At 47.3% G+C, this 16,505-nt stretch overlaps 1 protein-coding gene across 3 annotated transcripts in view; it reads right to left on the bottom strand.

Annotated features, from left to right (window-relative positions):
• Positions 1–16,505, bottom strand: part of LOC119181260 (inactive phospholipase C-like protein 1) — a 142,886-nt gene that overhangs the window by 77,038 nt on the left and 49,343 nt on the right. The window contains exon 1 of one of the 3 annotated variants that reach the window (XM_037432464.2): positions 1,198–1,442. The exons of the other annotated variants lie outside the window; for them this stretch is intronic. The gene's annotated coding sequence lies outside the window, so the exon portion shown is untranslated. Of the gene's footprint in view, positions 1–1,197; positions 1,443–16,505 lie in introns of those variants that run through there. 3 annotated transcript variants of the gene reach the window in all.

The following is a 16,505-nucleotide window of genomic DNA, read 5'->3' as shown; positions in this document are numbered from 1 at the left end:
CACAAACTTCACGGCAATAGTGTACTCATAAATACTGTTCAATGAACGAATTTATTAAAATGTGATCGAATGTACGAGTGGCCAATAGGACACACCAAGTAACATTTCTTTCTGTATGCAAGTTCATAAAGCATCACGGAAAACAGTGATTGCCCGTGAGCAAAGGGTCATACAAGTGCATGCACTATAATGTGCTTAGAGCTAGCCTGCCGACGTTATCCCTCTCTCATATACTTAGCAGCGATGCAATTCACTAAGCTGCAGCGGGCGGGAGACAGACGGTGGTGAAAGGTCACATATACAGAGGCAGTTCAATAAAACGACTGGAACACGGCACCGTTCATCGATTTAAAGAAGCGTATCACATGATGCGCACGCACATATGACGGATCCACAAAGAAGTTTGCACCCATGAATCCTACAGAAGCTGAGCGAGGCACGTTTGCCGTAGGACCACTTTATTGCAGCGCACGACGAAGCTTCGTGACCTCGAAAGAAGGGCGTCTCGAAAGAAACAAGCGGCGGCGACACATGTCACGCGCGCAGCGAAGAACCACTGTGCTGCAGACGAGAAGGCGACGCGCTGCGAGGTTTCACGGTCACGCCGATACGGATTCCGCACTATTCGCGGGGAAAATAAGCGAAGCTAGGGGCTGAGGTCAGGATCCGTAAACTTTGGGAGATGAGCTCGCGCACGCCTTCGCGCGCAGCTGCTCGATACGGCGCGCGCGCGAACAGCTGCGCGCGAGTCGCGTCACTCGCGCTAAACGCACACCAGCAAGCTCAGATGCACCACTCTGTGGGGTGGGGGGGGGGGGGGGGGGGAGCAACATCCACTCTGTAAGTGATGCGGATTTTCGCACTCGACCAAAAACATTGCAATCGTGAGCACGCTGGCGGCCGAAACGGGATTATCACGAACATAACGGAGCGTGCGGGTTCCCGTTACGTCCTCCGCTTCGCCGTCAGTCGATGCGGCGGCGTTCCACTGGCGCAGGGCATGCCGAACGAGCGGCCGCGAAAACAGCTTGGTTTCGCCACAGAACATCCGGGGAGGACATCGTGAAACCACCGCCCCTGAGAACTAGGGGCACTAAGAAACAGGATGCGTTGCCTCTTCACCGGATCCGCGAATCAGCAGAGACATCAAATTGCCAGAGAGAACGTTCTTGGGCGTTTGTTCGGTCCCACCTTTACCTGAGGCCAACAGGATCAAGAATGCAGAGGCGGCCTGCTGAAGCGAAGCACAGGCCGATGCGTAGCGGCATGGTCCGAGCGGGGGCTGGAAAACATTCGGACGCCGGAGTTGATGCCGTGCGTCGTGTAGCGGGAAAAATGCCGCAGCCGCCGAGGACGACTCCGACGACTCCAGGCGCCCGAGACGGCGGCGACGATGACGAACAGCGCGGCGAGAATCTACGACTACGAGAAAGGGGAGGGAGAGCGCGCCGAAGACAAGAAAAAGAAAACGCGGACAGGGCTTGCGATCGCAGCGCCGCCCGCGCGGCGGCGACCGTCGGCGGGACGGAGAGCGAGCGAACACGGCGGATCGGAGATGGCTCGAAGAAACGAAGTAGGGGCGGAAGAGACGCTCCCTGGATTTCGTGCCGACCGGTTGTGCGCCCGCGCGCTCCGCGCGCTCGCGACCTTCGGCGTCATCGTAGCTCTGGCCGACTGGGCTGGCCCTACGTCATCTCCTGTCGCCGGCTGTCTTCGGTGACAGCGCAGCTCTGACCTACTGGACCTGCTCTACGCCATCTACAGACGCCGACACCATCTCTCGCAAGTGTACCCCGTCCTCGGACTCCAGTGACCGTTTTTCCATCTTTCCTGTCTCTTCTATCCCCTCAGTTTGTTGTTGCTTCTTCTTCCTCTTTCCTATACTTTTACCTCTACCCTTTTATCCCTCCTTACCCCCATCCCTTTGTGAGCTCTGTGGCGGTGTCGCTCACTGAAGCAGACAATAACGGGGCTCACTTTTCTCTTCCTTTCTCTCAAGAACCACTCCGAAGTAGGGGCGGAAGAAAATTACCCGCTATCTACACGAGAAACTAGACGGCCATATCGGACTCTACAGCAGAGAATGTAACTCACACGCAGGCAAGACAAAAGAAATCGCTAAGTATGCAGGGTGTTCACCAGTTTGCAAACACTGTACACGAGCAAACCACGTCATGCGTAGTAATTTCATGAATAGTTGTCATGAATTCATTCTTCTCATAACTTCGAAACGGAAGCATGCTGAAGCTATATTATTGCACGCGTTGCTTAAAACAGCCACGTGCTCACAGAAACGCATATCCGCAGTCCAAGCACAAATGCGGCTTCGTAGTCTTGAGAAAAGGTCAAGGTCTGCTCATCGAACCCCTGCTCCTAACAGGGAGGGAGCGGTGCTGCACTGTCGCTTATTCTTTACCGCGACTTTCAGACAACATATAGGCACTGCGCCGTGCTCCCGACCGGGTTGCAGAAATTAGGTGCCTTTTCTCATCTTCTAACCACTACCACCACCATCACAACATAAATATGAATATGGCCTTGAAAAGCGTGCGAACGTGAGCTTGTCAGTTCGTATTCATAAGTTGGCAAAATAAATGTACGTGCTAAGTCACCCAATAAATGTTTTTCGATTAGTACCCGCTCGATCGGGCCCCGACTAACCAACAATTTGCTGAAGCAGAGTCATTCGGATTCACACGCATTATTTTTGCCAACCGAGCTCACTCAAACTCAGACACGTTATTTAACTTAGTTGGACTCGCTCGACTAAAACCCACCAAAATATCTTAGCAGGACTCACCCAGGCTCGACTTATTTACGGCTGAATCTCATTCTGACTAATCTTCTCAAGAGTGAGTTCGCCGACTTATGAGGACAAGGCTATATACGTAACTCTGACTACCGTACTGCGTTTATTTTTGCAGTACAAAAAGGAGAAAAACAGAGGAGATGGAGAGACAGAAGATTTAAAGCACATACTCTGATCTGTAAGATTGCGTGAGACACTCATCCATGGAGATCTCTAGGTAAGTGCGATATACAGGAGGGCATGCATGAATGACCTGCATGGATGAAAAAGCTTCATGTGTGTTTCGAGGGCGCGGTTATCTTCGTAGCTGCGCAAAAGATGCGCCTGGTGAAAGCTCAATTGAGGTACAACCTCATTCAGCACAATTCACTGCCAAATTGGTATGGCTGTTTTAGTTCTTATGTCATTGTCCACGCAAGCGGTCGTTTACACAGCGGCTAGTCAAATGTAGATGCTGCCGCAGGATGTGGGAACCTCGTAGATGCATGATGGTAATGATGGTAGTTAGGAGAGAAAAAAAAAGGACGCTTATTTCTACATCCCTTGAGGACGGGGCTTCGTGTTCTCTGGGCCACAGAATCAGGAACGGCTGCATAGCCATTTGCGAATTCCTTAGAGACACAAGAAGATTTACTCATTGGGTTATTCCTAATCGAAATCTAGTACTTTGTAATTATCATTTATTTATTCATTTCAGTTGATAGTTCTGTACGTACCTTATGATCCATTTTTTTATATTCTCTAGATGACTAATTATTATTTTTCTTCATCTAAATTTTAAATTCTTTTTTCTTTGTTTATTAGCCACCTGTTTAATGGCCAATCCCTCATAGTATACGAGCCAAAACATAGGTACAAGCTAGCAAGCACGTCGCAGCTTACACGTGACACCAACATTGCATGGAACACGCGCAGCACACTGAGTCAAGGCATATTCACTATGCAGAGGGTTCAATCCATCTAAGCAAACACGTGAAGGGGTTATGTATACGCTGAAGTGGAGGGCTCCGGAAATTTCTATTACCATAGGGTTCTTTGAAGTGCACCCAAATCCAAGTATACGGGCTTCAAGCTCTTTCGCCTCCATCGAAACTGGCCGTCGTGGCCAGGATTCGATCCACCGACCTACGGGCCACCAGTCGAGCGGCAGAAGAACACCAATTTAGCGAGATTGCAATCGCGGCGCTGGTGGCGTAGCCGTTGTCATAGTGTGCACGGCCGAGTGCAATTGAGCCCTACAGGGATTTAATGCGAACCAGGCCCGATCGAGAATAAAAGAAAAACGTGCGCAATAAAAAAAAAGTCACAGCATACCCGGCCACGGAGTAAATGATGATGAGTGGGGCGAAGCTTCGGAGGGTTTTATCGGTAAACCGTGAATTGTTCATACATCTGTCTGTCCGTCGGTCCATCTATCTGAACACTCCAAGTACCGCCATATCGCATCTTTTCATCATATATACATCATATACAAGTACCGCCATCTAGCGGACATTCCGAAGACTAAACGAGAGGTGGCTACCTACTACTACTACTACATGCATCGAGGACGCACGACACACGGCTTAAAGAGCATCCGCCCCTAAAAAAAAAAGAGGGGGGGGGGGGGGGGTCGGCTCCACTTATGTGAACCAGGGGTGAGACATGCAGTGCGCGCCGATGTTTCCCACATCAAAATCGTTACTCTTTACTGTTTCACTCGCCACAGGTCCGCTAACGCACCATCACTTTGCATATATGTTTCTAGAAATGACATTTTTGGCTTTATCGTAGAAGCACGTTTGTGTCTCTGGTTTCCCACAACAAACTTAAGCGCCTTGCTGAATTCCGTAAGGGATTGTGACACGTACCACTGCTAAACTAAACGTTACCACGATCAACTCATAACGCGCACAGTATGGACCGGTGGCGAGTGGCGGGACTTACCCAATTTCTGTGGCGCATACTCGTTTGTGGTGGGCCGTGACGACGACATGACAAGCCGAAACTTTAAGGTGCTTCGCCCCTCCATGTGGCCGTGTGACACCGGTATGATATTACGTATAAGAAACGAATACCTCAGTTCCAAAAGGAAGACGGAGAAGGGGGGGGGGGGGTGTGCACACCGCGATCGAATGTGATCAATCAAATTCATCGATAGCGATTAGCTCATTCGGGTAGGTAGCAGAAGAGGGCCTATCGCAACCAAGGTGTGAATCAATTTGGATCGACTTCGATAGGTAATGTGCAGCCACTGCACAATTATAAGTACATTAGCAGGAATTCATTGAAACCCTGGCGCTTGACACTTCGTACAGTGCGAGCGATTGAAGGGGCCATGCCACAAAATTTTCGATCATAACCTGTGTTCTGTGGCTTAATCCTTATGCGTTGGCAAATAAGCAGGCGAGACTTTAGCGCCTTTGGTTGAGATTCATAATTGAATGTTTTTATACCCACGCGAGCGGCTTGAGAGTCCGCCAACACATCCGCGCCGTGGCGCAACAAGCAGCTGGCTGTGCTGCATTTCGGCGAACGATAATGCTGCATGGTCAGCGGCGCATGAATTCGAGATACTTTAGCTTTACTCTGCTTGGCACTGAACGATTTGCAGCGGCTGAAATGTTAACGGCTCCGATCCTTCCACCACATGACGTCACACGCGCCATGACAAAATGGCGGTCACCAGCGGTGGGCGGGGTTTACTGCCAGCGCTTAACTCTAGGGCTTGTTTTGCACTAAATTATTCTTTTACTCTCTACTTTTCATATCAGTAGAGGCATAACCGACCTTTTACTATTAGTTGTCGCTGAAAACTGCAAACTGTTAGGTGATGACTGATTGATTGATTGATTGATTTGTCGGGTTTAACGTCCCAAAGCCACCATATTATTATGAGAGACACCGTAGTGGAAGGCTTCGGAAATTTCGACCACCTGGGGTTCTTTAACGTGCACCCAAATCTGAGCACACGGGCCTACAACATTTCCGCCTCCATCGGAAATGCAGCCGCCGCAGCCGGGATTCGATCCCGTGACCTGCGGGTCAGCAGCCGAGTACTTTAGCCACTAGACCACCACGGCGGGGCCGTAAGAAATTCTATGTATTTCTCTTATTTTCGCGACATTGGCTCAATGAAATTTTCTAAATCATCATATGCTAAATCTATGGCAACCACATATTGCAATGTACTTCAATTTTGTTGATTAGATGATACCCAGTAGACGCCTTCGAAAATTTATGACGTCGCAATGTTTGGTTTCTTTTCGCGTTTCTCGCGTACCAAGAGCCGTGTCGCGGTAAGAGTGCTGTCTTCGGAAAATTGAACGTTACCAATACGCGAAAAAGCATTTCGCTCTTTAACATCAATTAAGTCTTAGCGTCTTAAAGGGACACTAAATTGACACAATGAATAAGTTCAGATTGATGAGTTTTACTGTGAAAGTTCTGACGTCGTTGATTTCATTATGCCAGCTTTATAGTGCAAAAGAAAATGAAGGCAAAAGTTTCATTTTAGAATTTGCCGCTTGATCTTTCCGCTTGACGTCACTGTCTTGACAGTCTATATTATGTGTTTTGGCGACCATAGCACCAATAAGTTATGTTATGTCTCTGACGTAATTTTTCTTAGTTGATATAAAAATTTACTCCCATACTGACCTGAAAAAGTTCCTCGGTGAATGTAAATAAATACTGCCCTGAATCCATTGAAAACCCCCTCCTGTTGGGGAGCAAAGGTTTTACTCCCTCCGGACGGTGTTTATAAAACCCACATCAGGGCATGCGCTAGAAGACAAGTCGTTTACTCCCATCTCGGCTTGTTTCTGTTTACAGTGTAAGGCACTTCATTTTCACGGATCCGAAACTACATATGACCCAGCAGACGCCGTCGAAATCTGTGACGTCAGAGCGTTTGGTGCCGGAATTTAGAGGTTGCATCACCACCCACACTTTACTTTCGCTTGTTTTCTGGCTTACCAGGCGTCTTTTCGTAGCAAGAGTGGTGTTTTTGACATTGTGAGATTATAATTCAGCAATACCCGCAAAATAGTTTTTATTTTTATTTTTGGCTCCTATTTAAACATGAGTACAGAGATAAGCGCGTGGAACTGATCTCACGGGCCACGTTTCCTCGGAAACCACTGCTTTCATCACGAGAAGACATGAACTGAAGTGACGGCCCGGTGGCTGAAGCATGAAAGGGGAGGGGGGCACCTCTCGCAAGTGTCTCCCCTTTAGGTCACTAATGAAAAATTAAACTTAGAAACTTTACTTCACGGACCTGCATTTCTACTAATGACTGCTTATCCCTACTAGATTAAGCTCCTTGGCTTTGCGCCGAGGCCCATGCTCTCTTTAATTACTCAATTTCTAAGCATGACTCTAGCTTATGCCGAATCAGAAATAAAACATCTATATATATAACATTGGCCGCCACGTCGGGATGTGTCTATATATATGCCGGTTTGTGTACGCATCCTTTGTATATATATACTTACACCATATGCGCCTTTACAGCAACCGCTAGCGATTGAATCACAACATTTCAATTAAAATATAATCAGTTGGCGCAATGGTCAGATTTCGCCTACATTGAAATGTGAACGCTGCACACAAGATCGAACGTGTTTTTTTTCCCCGGGTCAGCTTGTCAAGCACCGTAAATGATGGGCCACCGCGACGGCGAACCTGAATATTCATTAGTTATACAGTTTTCCTGCAGCATTATATGTGGAAGCGCTCGTCAGATTCCGCTAATTAAGGGTCAGTTTAAAGTTGTACTTCTAAACAAAACACGAAGGAACTTATGCCACCCATGTTTATTTGGTAAAACTATACATTTGCTGTAATTGCGTCAGTTTGATGAATCAATACTGCCTTAATTTCTTTCACGTTGTGTACGAAAATACGTGGAAGCCCATTGCTAATTCAAGTTAGGATATTTTGCAATTATAACACCTGCTGAAAGTGTTCACATACACGGTTTCCTCATCATGCTGCCTTGATAGTGTGCAGCTGACTGGATCAGCAAGTCCTGAGCCCACCGAAGGAACAACTACGCGACATGCGATATACCAGCAGAGATCCATGCAAGTTCTGGCAAATTTTATGAGTAATCTTGGACTTTCACCTGGACATGCTTCACCATTGACCTGTCTAGCTTGAACACATACTTTTAGAGACGGATGTGCTAAGTAGGCCAATTACACCAATTGGTCCAAGTGCTTATGTACTGACTGCACCACTTGACACAATTGGAATACAATCAATTGGTCCAATAGGAATACAGCGAATTATTGCTCCAATTGTTTACAGGCTGCTGCCCCATTTCACCCAATTGACATACAACCAATTGGTTCAAATGGCCCAATTGTGTACTAATTCGCGAATGGAACCAATTGTTTTTAACTAGGCCCCCCTTCTGGATTGACGCCACTGCTTGATTGGAAATGCGAAACGTAGAAAGTCGCAGCGAGCAGGAAACGTACACTCTCGAAGGCAGGCCGTGCAGAGAGGCCTCGACCGGGTGCAGCCCTTTCGCTGGAAGAACGATCTTACGTAAAACGCGCGGCGGTTGATCGCACTCGGTGACTGGCACGTGGCCGAGCACGCTCATCGGATTTCGATTGACCGCGCCACTCAAAATAACGCGCCTGGCCGTTTATTGATGGCCGACCGTTCGGTGCCCTTGGGACGGGAACGATCTCTCCGAGCAAACACGGACGACTTCCCGTGCTTCCTTTCTGGGTGACGTGCCGTTTTTTTTTTTTCGTTTCCTTTCTTTTTTTCTGGCGTTCTTTTCCTGCCTCTCTCACGCGGATGACTCACTCACTGGAATTAATTAAATTAAAGCCCGTTTGGTGGCGGGGCATGCATTTGTATGCGTACACCGCTTACGCGATAGCTCCGTTGATGTTGCTAATTGCAGCGGCTTCAATAAAAAAATTGAAGGGAGAACACGCATCTTGTCCTTTTGAAAATTTTCACCCACTTTTCTTTCTTCACATTTACCTTACAGTTCGGTCTAATAACCCCTATACTTTCCTTCGCATTATTGTCTGTTAGATTATATATATATATATATATATATATATATATATATATATATATATATATATATATATATATACGTCCTAAAGACACCATATGATTATGGGTTCCTAGCTGACGCACTTGCGTTGTTCTGTCGAGTCTTTTCTGAAACCGATCGAGCAGCAGGCTAGCTGATAGGTATTAAACATGAACCGGCAGGCATCACAACAAAAAAAAATCTTAAAAAGTAGGACATCTTATACTTAACTCCTAAGCTATTAACATATATGATGTCTGAAAGGAAAATTTCAACGACGGCACTCTTACAAGGGGTCAGCCCCGCCCCGACACCCCGTGATTTACGCCACTGGCTAATTGTTCGCTCAGCTCCGCATGCGTGGGCTTAAAACAGCGCACCCACAGCCCACCCCCCAACACGCACGACTTTTCGCTAACCCGACGTTTCAGATGAACTCCTCCCCGCAGATGTTCACGGCGACATTAATTTTTCAAATTGCAGATGGCTCGACTTTAAAGAGCGCAAGGCGCCGCTTTTTCATGCCCTGACAACGCTCAAACAGCCTGAAGGTGTTCTGTAAATGCCCTACACAGTAGAGTACGAAAAAAAAAAAAAGGTGACTTGTGGACGTTTTCAAAAACAAGTTCTGATCCACTCTATTCGTCCAGCCCCAGATTATCCTCAAGTAGCCCTGAAAACAATATCCCGATATTTTCACAGTACCCAATCAGGTCAACCTCGGAACAGCATTCAGGGCTCTTTTCAGAATATATTAAGAGACCCACTGAAAGCTCACTATTGGAAACTCCTATTAGTGAATTAGAAAGCTCAGCCTCAAAACTAAAGCGTGTACTTGCATCTTCAAATATGTTACTGCGTGAAGACCAACGCTGCACGGTCATCTAGACTTTTCAGTTCCGGAGAAAAATGCGGTAGTATATAGGCGGCCCTGCTGACTTCTTAAGGTAATTTTGTTTTCAGTCATTAATATAACAATAACAACATAATACAAAGCCTTCGCCATTCATGTTGCAGCCCCGCCACGGTGGTCTAGTGGCTAAGGTACTCGGCTGCTGACCCGCGGGTCGCGGGCTCAAATCCCGGCTGTGGCGGCTGCATTTCCGATGGAGGCGGAAATGTTGTAGGCCCGTGTACTCAGATTTGGGTGCACGTTAAAGAACCCCAGGTGGTCAAAATTTCCGGAGCCCTCCACTACGGCGTCTCTCACAATCAAATAGTGGTTTTGAGACGTTAAACCCCACAAATAAATCAAAAACCATTCATGTTGCAAGCCACTCATGTATCAGGTCTCCGTACATCGCGCTAACAGACAAAGACATTAACTATCTCCGCGGTTGAGAGTTCCACGCTATTCAGAGAGATCAGGGCATGTGCGTACGTGTTAGGAAAATATTGCGCCTCTCCGGCGTTTATTATTACTATTTCCACAAAGCATGTACTGCCAAAAATAAACGCAACTGCACGGTAGTCAGCGTTAGTCCCACTTGGTACCTGTCGTCTTTGTTGTTTCGCACTGTTATCCACTGCGATGCAGTAATTAACGCATGACAGCGGCGCGAAAGGTCGGGGGGCGTAGAAGAAACAGGGCGTGAAAACGCGGAGTGAAAAATGAAGTCAAGACACCACGACGACGTTTGTGGCATCTGGACTTTTATTTCTTTTCGTTTTTTTTTTGTCCGCGTTTGTACGCCCTGTTTTTTAGTCAGAAGGCTATTTCACTCAGCTGCTTAGGACATGGCATCACGAGGAGCGAGAACGCAATTCCACCAGTGTGGCCTTATTCGCCTGTTCTAACCTACGGTCTTGAACGGGCGCTGACACAAAATTTCGCGGCCGATTCCCGGAGTCGATTAGCGTGACATTCATATATCATCTGCAAAATATACACATCGGTTATAGCTTGGAACGCATTTTCATTTAATTTTGAAACTTGCGCGAGCTCTCGACTCCATCGTGCCATCGACACCACCAGAGGGGACCCCACTTTTCTTCCGTCACCACGCTTCAGTCACTAAAGCAAGACGATAGTTACAGCGAGAGAACAGAACGACGACAAAGTTGGTATGACATAACTATCGTCATGTCATACCAACTATAGTCTAAGCTGCCACAGTTCTAAGTTACACTAAAGCAAGTTATGATGACGGCATAACCGCCATTTTTCTTTTGCCGCGTTCGCACCCACAATTTATACGTCTCGGCGGCTGGTTGCGACTGCACGGCCGTGGCGGTTTTGTGTTCGGCGACACTGCAGTTACGTTTCGTATTCGAAAGTAATTATTGATGCGGACCATACGGAAGTATGTCACAGCTCTGTGCGCTGACGTGATCAAGAGTTGTACACGCTAGGTGACAATAGTTGCACCCGTTTTTTGGAGCTCTCTCAAACCGAAACTGAGACTGGTCGATAATGAAGACTTTGTAATTAATTATCTGTCGCGTGCTGCAGCAGCAAACGATGTGTCGTGTCATGACTAAGAGGCCCACAGCAACACATTGTAGCAGAAAAACGCGGGGCCAAAGTTTTTGTGTCAATACCTTTGTAACGTTAACCTCACCTTATTTCTAACCTATCTACATGTCATTTGGAGGCCAAATAAAAGAGTATGACACTAGCCGAAAACCACGATGTAATTATGAGGCACGCCATAGTGGACGGCTTCAGAAACGTAGTGGATGGCTGACGTCGCACAGCGCCCAGGCCTCTATAGCATTTCAACTCCTCGAAATGCGAGCGACGCGGCCGGGATGGAACCCGCGACCTTCTAGACCTAAATAAGAAAAATGTTCGGATACGGAAGTGATGATGCGACGAACATACCCTACGGACTGGATACTTCGAGTGATCTTTTAGATGCGAAGTATACCTTTTGTTCGGGGCTGTGTCCGTCCTTCCCTCCCGCGTCCGCTCCCCCACTGCGCATGCGCGAACTCTCTCCTCCTCTTCCGGCGCAGGCAACGTGAGCGCTGCCTCCGCTTCGTTTCTCCTCTCCCGTTTCTCTCTCTACGCCACAGCTGTGCGCTCGTATATAATTAGGCGCGCGTTTGCTCCCGTTGCACTGTCCTACGCAACAGCGCTATGGACGTCAACGTTGGCGCCAGTTGCAGCGGCATCGGTAACGTAAACTGTAACAGACACGCAAGCTTTGAAGGCATTAGCGTAAGCAGCGCAAGAATACGCGCTGAGCAGTAAAGGGCAGGTGCGCAGAACGTAAACGGCAACGGCGGCAAGCGGATGCACAACTCCGAGCTCGCGAAGCTGAACGTCGACACGCCGGCAACCAAGACATTGTCCCCTTCCCTCCGCTGGGCGAAGACGCCTACGGTGCTGAGAAAGCTGAAGTGCAACGCGTGGGGAAGCGCTACGAGACCGTGCACGGAGCGTTGGAGAGGGGAGACTGACTCGCTTGAAATGTTCATGTTCGGCGTTCAGTCAGAGTGCACGGACGACCTGAGAGCTGCTGGTCTCGCGTCCTACACAAACGCACGCCCGCTCCCGCTAAAGGTGTGGAAATGCGAAGCAGCGCTCACTTTGCGGTGCGATGAATACAGGCATTGTAATATAAAGAATGGAGGGGGGTGACAGAAGCGGTACACAACATATACACAACTCCACGCACAAATGAAACATAATACGCGGAAACATACATATGGAAAACAATGGAAACACAAGTGAACACCAAGCGCAGCTTCGCATGCCCACATGAATCTTTTAGTGGGAGATGACGTAATTTTTCTTTCTTTTTTGCGCTTCGTTCACTGATTTGTACGCCGCTAGAGAACCATAAAATGACATAGCTATATGTCAGGTAACCCAACCCAAATGAAACAAGGCGGGAGGCTTTCTAACTGCTTAAACATAATTAAACATTACTCGACTAAAATGAGCCAATCTTAGAGCAATGCGATCACGTAAAATTGTTTTGCAGCCGAAGGAAGTAAGCGCGTTGACAATTACGTATTGACTTGAAACGGACTGGTTTGCAGGAGATACCGAGAGATAATTTATTTGAGATACAGATAGTACGTATGGTAGCCGCATAAGTGCACCCGATGCACTTTGTACTTGTATCTTCACCGTGTACGTAACGACCTGGGCGCAGAAAGAGAACACAGGACAGCAGTTACTTACAATTTATCAGAGCATTTCTCTCATATACATAATAAAAAACAGCCACTTCATTGCGCATGTCAGAACCAGATAAACCCTTCCCATCAACTTGGCAACTGCGATCGCGAGAATTCCAACCTCGCAATGGTGGCTCAGTGGATATGGTGCACGACTGCCGTCCCGAAGGTCGCGGGATCGAATCCCGGCCGCGGAGCCCACATTTTCGATCGAGGCGAGAATACTCGAGGTCCACGTGCTTATATATTTAGGTGTGCATGAAGAACCCCAGGTGGTCAAAATTTCGGTAGCCCTCCACAACGGCGTCGCGTATAATCATGTGGTGGTTTTCGGACGTTAAATCGCATTATTTTATTATTATTCTGTACTTTCACTCACATTTGTTGTTATACGTACTTGCAGTACCTGCTTCAGTATCTGTCACTGCGGGTTGCATCGAGTAGTGATGCTGACAACGAGCATGATTCAGCCGATTACTGCTACGACTCGGGTCACGACTGGCAACGATGACAATCACACGCGAAATGTGGGGCGTTTGCGAACATGTTCAGCGACGCGTGCATCATTTATTTGAGGAGTACGGAGTGCTCGGAGAGTTGGTGGCTCATCTTAGAACGGCGGTGCGAAATGAAAAAAAAAAAAACGGCAACACTCATAAAGGAATACGAAACACAATCCACACTATCAACTCAGAATGTATTGAAATTATATATATATATATATATATATATATATATATATATATATATATATATATATATATATATATATATATATATGGTCTTCCGGAGAGATTACAATTGAAGTGATCTCTGAGAGAGACATACTACAATGATGAATGTCATTTAGTCGATGGAAGATAATAAAAATTACTTAGAAAGTGTTCTGCTACCTTAATGAAAACGGTAGTGTGTTCCACAGTGATAAAGCTGAAAAAATGTAATAACTACCTTTTGCCGTATATGCAGTTGTCGCCTGCGAATCGCGTAACGCTGGGTTTTAAAGAAAGATGTATACATATGACGTGATGGTTACTAAAACAGTGGGGAGAGGGAGTAGAACGAACTAAGCGTGTATCCCAATCATCAGATAAAGTAAGTACGTATCCCAATCATCAGACTATATTCGCACGTATACCACAGCAAGAGGGCGAGTTGGGTCATTTGGTTTACGTTTCATATTGGTTGATGCGCATCGAAAAACTTGGACAAAACCGGATTTGGAGCTTTGTCTACTTTTTCTTGTCCATGTTTTTCTGTGCGCTTAGCCAAATTTTCAAATATAAGCACGTATCCCAATCATCAGAAAATATGGGCGCGAATGCTACATAATGTAGCCCATACATTGGCCAGACCGCGAGTCTCGACATCGATGCATATATAGTATCAAAAGGCTCGCCTGAAAGATCACTAACACCGCCCTCAATGCAAAGCGAAGTGATTATAAAGAACGGGGGAGCGTACAGGTCACAGCTTGTTAGATTCAAACGCACACTCGCCAGTAACGAGCGAGCGGCGCGATACGACTTCAGATACGATGTGCGGCAGAGAGCCTGTGCCATTTAATTATAAACGGCAGCGCGAGTCCGGACGGCGTTCCGTTCCACCTGCGACGTAAAAGAACAAAGGGAGATGGTTCCGATTAGCGCGGGAAGCGAAGTCACCGGAAATAACGCCGACAGACTCCGCAGTGCGGTCTACGGAACAGCGCGTTAAATTAGCCTGGCATGCTGCCTGCCTTCATGCATCGACCACTGCCAAAATTGTGGCGCGGATGGCGTTTGTGTTTCGAAGCAACGAGAACAGTGATGCGTATATATACATCAACTTCACAAGGAAGCTATCATTTGTAAAGCGCACCACCGCAGCGCCGTCTAGCGTCTGCGATGTTGCGCGGCCATGCCAGTGTGTGGGTTCCTGCGTCGGTGAATGCAGCGTATACACTCACTTCACGAAGTATTGTTGTCCCTCGCGCTACACGGGCTAAACGCAGCAGCGCTTCTCGAGTGTAAAGGCGCTAGTAAGTAATCTCCAAGCTGTCAGGCTCTGATATGGCTGGCACGTATCAGCGGCCCTGGAGACGTTCCTGCAGTGGTGGCGACGACACAAGAGGGGAGTAAAATTTCAGTGCAGTTCTTAAGCAGCACGTGCTGATTGGTAGTTAGTTTGTACGCTTGTGGGGTTCTGCGAGTGTGCATTAGCGTTAACATTAGGGGAGCACTCAGGGGAACACGTGGAACGTAAATGAAGGAGAGTGAATACGTATACACCCCGCTGCACGTCAAGTGCTCACATTAGTACTCAAAGCGACTCTTGGGTTCCTTGGGGGTTACGCAAGTTTAACGTAACCCTATACTCTCATCAAGTTCTGCTCGGCACGTTGCAAAACAAAATCTGGAGAACGAACCTTGCCCGCCCACATTGATTCAAGCCTCTAATCATTGCGCAGGTTAAGAAACAGATGTACAACGGTTGAGATGAAACTTCAGAGTAGAAGCTACAGGATGAGAAAATGAAAATAGGCCGGTTTCTCTCAGGAAGCAAGGCGTGGTGTTTCGGCACGAGCAGCCGCCACTAGTGATATTCCTAAAGCGCGCTCATTTTTGTTACCATTAATTGTTGCAGCAGTCTGTTTCTTGAGGATCGAGTGTTTGAGAAGCATTACGACCAACGCACGCGTTCAGGTAATTGACGACTTAGCAAATTAACGTGAGCCGATTACTCAGACACCTGCAGGTTGCCACGGGGGAACAAAAAGTGCGCCTGTTATAACGTTACCCCAGTTATCATCACCATATTAACAAGTCCAGAAGGCAAGTGCTCTCCACAAAACACTAAAGGTGCGTACCTGCGCCAAAGAACGTTTATATCATACGAGCGTTTCAGTTATGTAGTTTGGAAAGTGATAACTCGACATTATCGAGATAGCACGCACTTGAAACATTTTACAAGCCGAAAACATTTGAAACCATGTGTTTTTTTGCACAGAAATGAGGGATGTTGACGTTATAAGACAACAATACTCCTGGCTAAACATTTCTTGTATTAATCGTCAGCTATATGACATACGCTTTTCTTAATTGTGTGTATATGATGAAGTATGCCAGCCCTCAATCTCAAGCTCGTGCCGTAAGTTGAAGAAATGACGACAAGTGCCCACACGCCATATGACACGCTGCTTATTGGAGAAGTGGTGCGACCTAAGCGAAGTGAAGTCATTTCAAGGTGCAAATCACACGCCTCGGCTGCCAGTCTTCTAGGCAACCGATGGTTGTTGGAGCAGCCAACGAGAGATGACATAGCCTGCCAACCTGTCCTCGTCCTACATTGTCATTTTCGGTAGCATTGTCGACTTAATGCATTGCCGCCTCAAAAAACCAATAGACATTGACCTCTGATGCGCCGCGCAATGCAAAACGCGGAAATCTCTGCACACCAGGAATAGTTGCCGCACGGCCGGACACGCGGTGGAGAGAGTGAGAGTAGACAGAATACAACGGTTCAAGGCTACGCTCC

The sequence above is a fragment of the Rhipicephalus microplus genome, chromosome 10 (assembly GCF_043290135.1).
Source record: "Rhipicephalus microplus isolate Deutch F79 chromosome 10, USDA_Rmic, whole genome shotgun sequence".
Lineage (NCBI taxonomy): Eukaryota > Metazoa > Arthropoda > Arachnida > Ixodida > Ixodidae > Rhipicephalus > Rhipicephalus microplus.
Note: the sequence above shows the minus strand (reverse complement) of the source record. Positions and strands in the feature narration are given on the sequence as shown.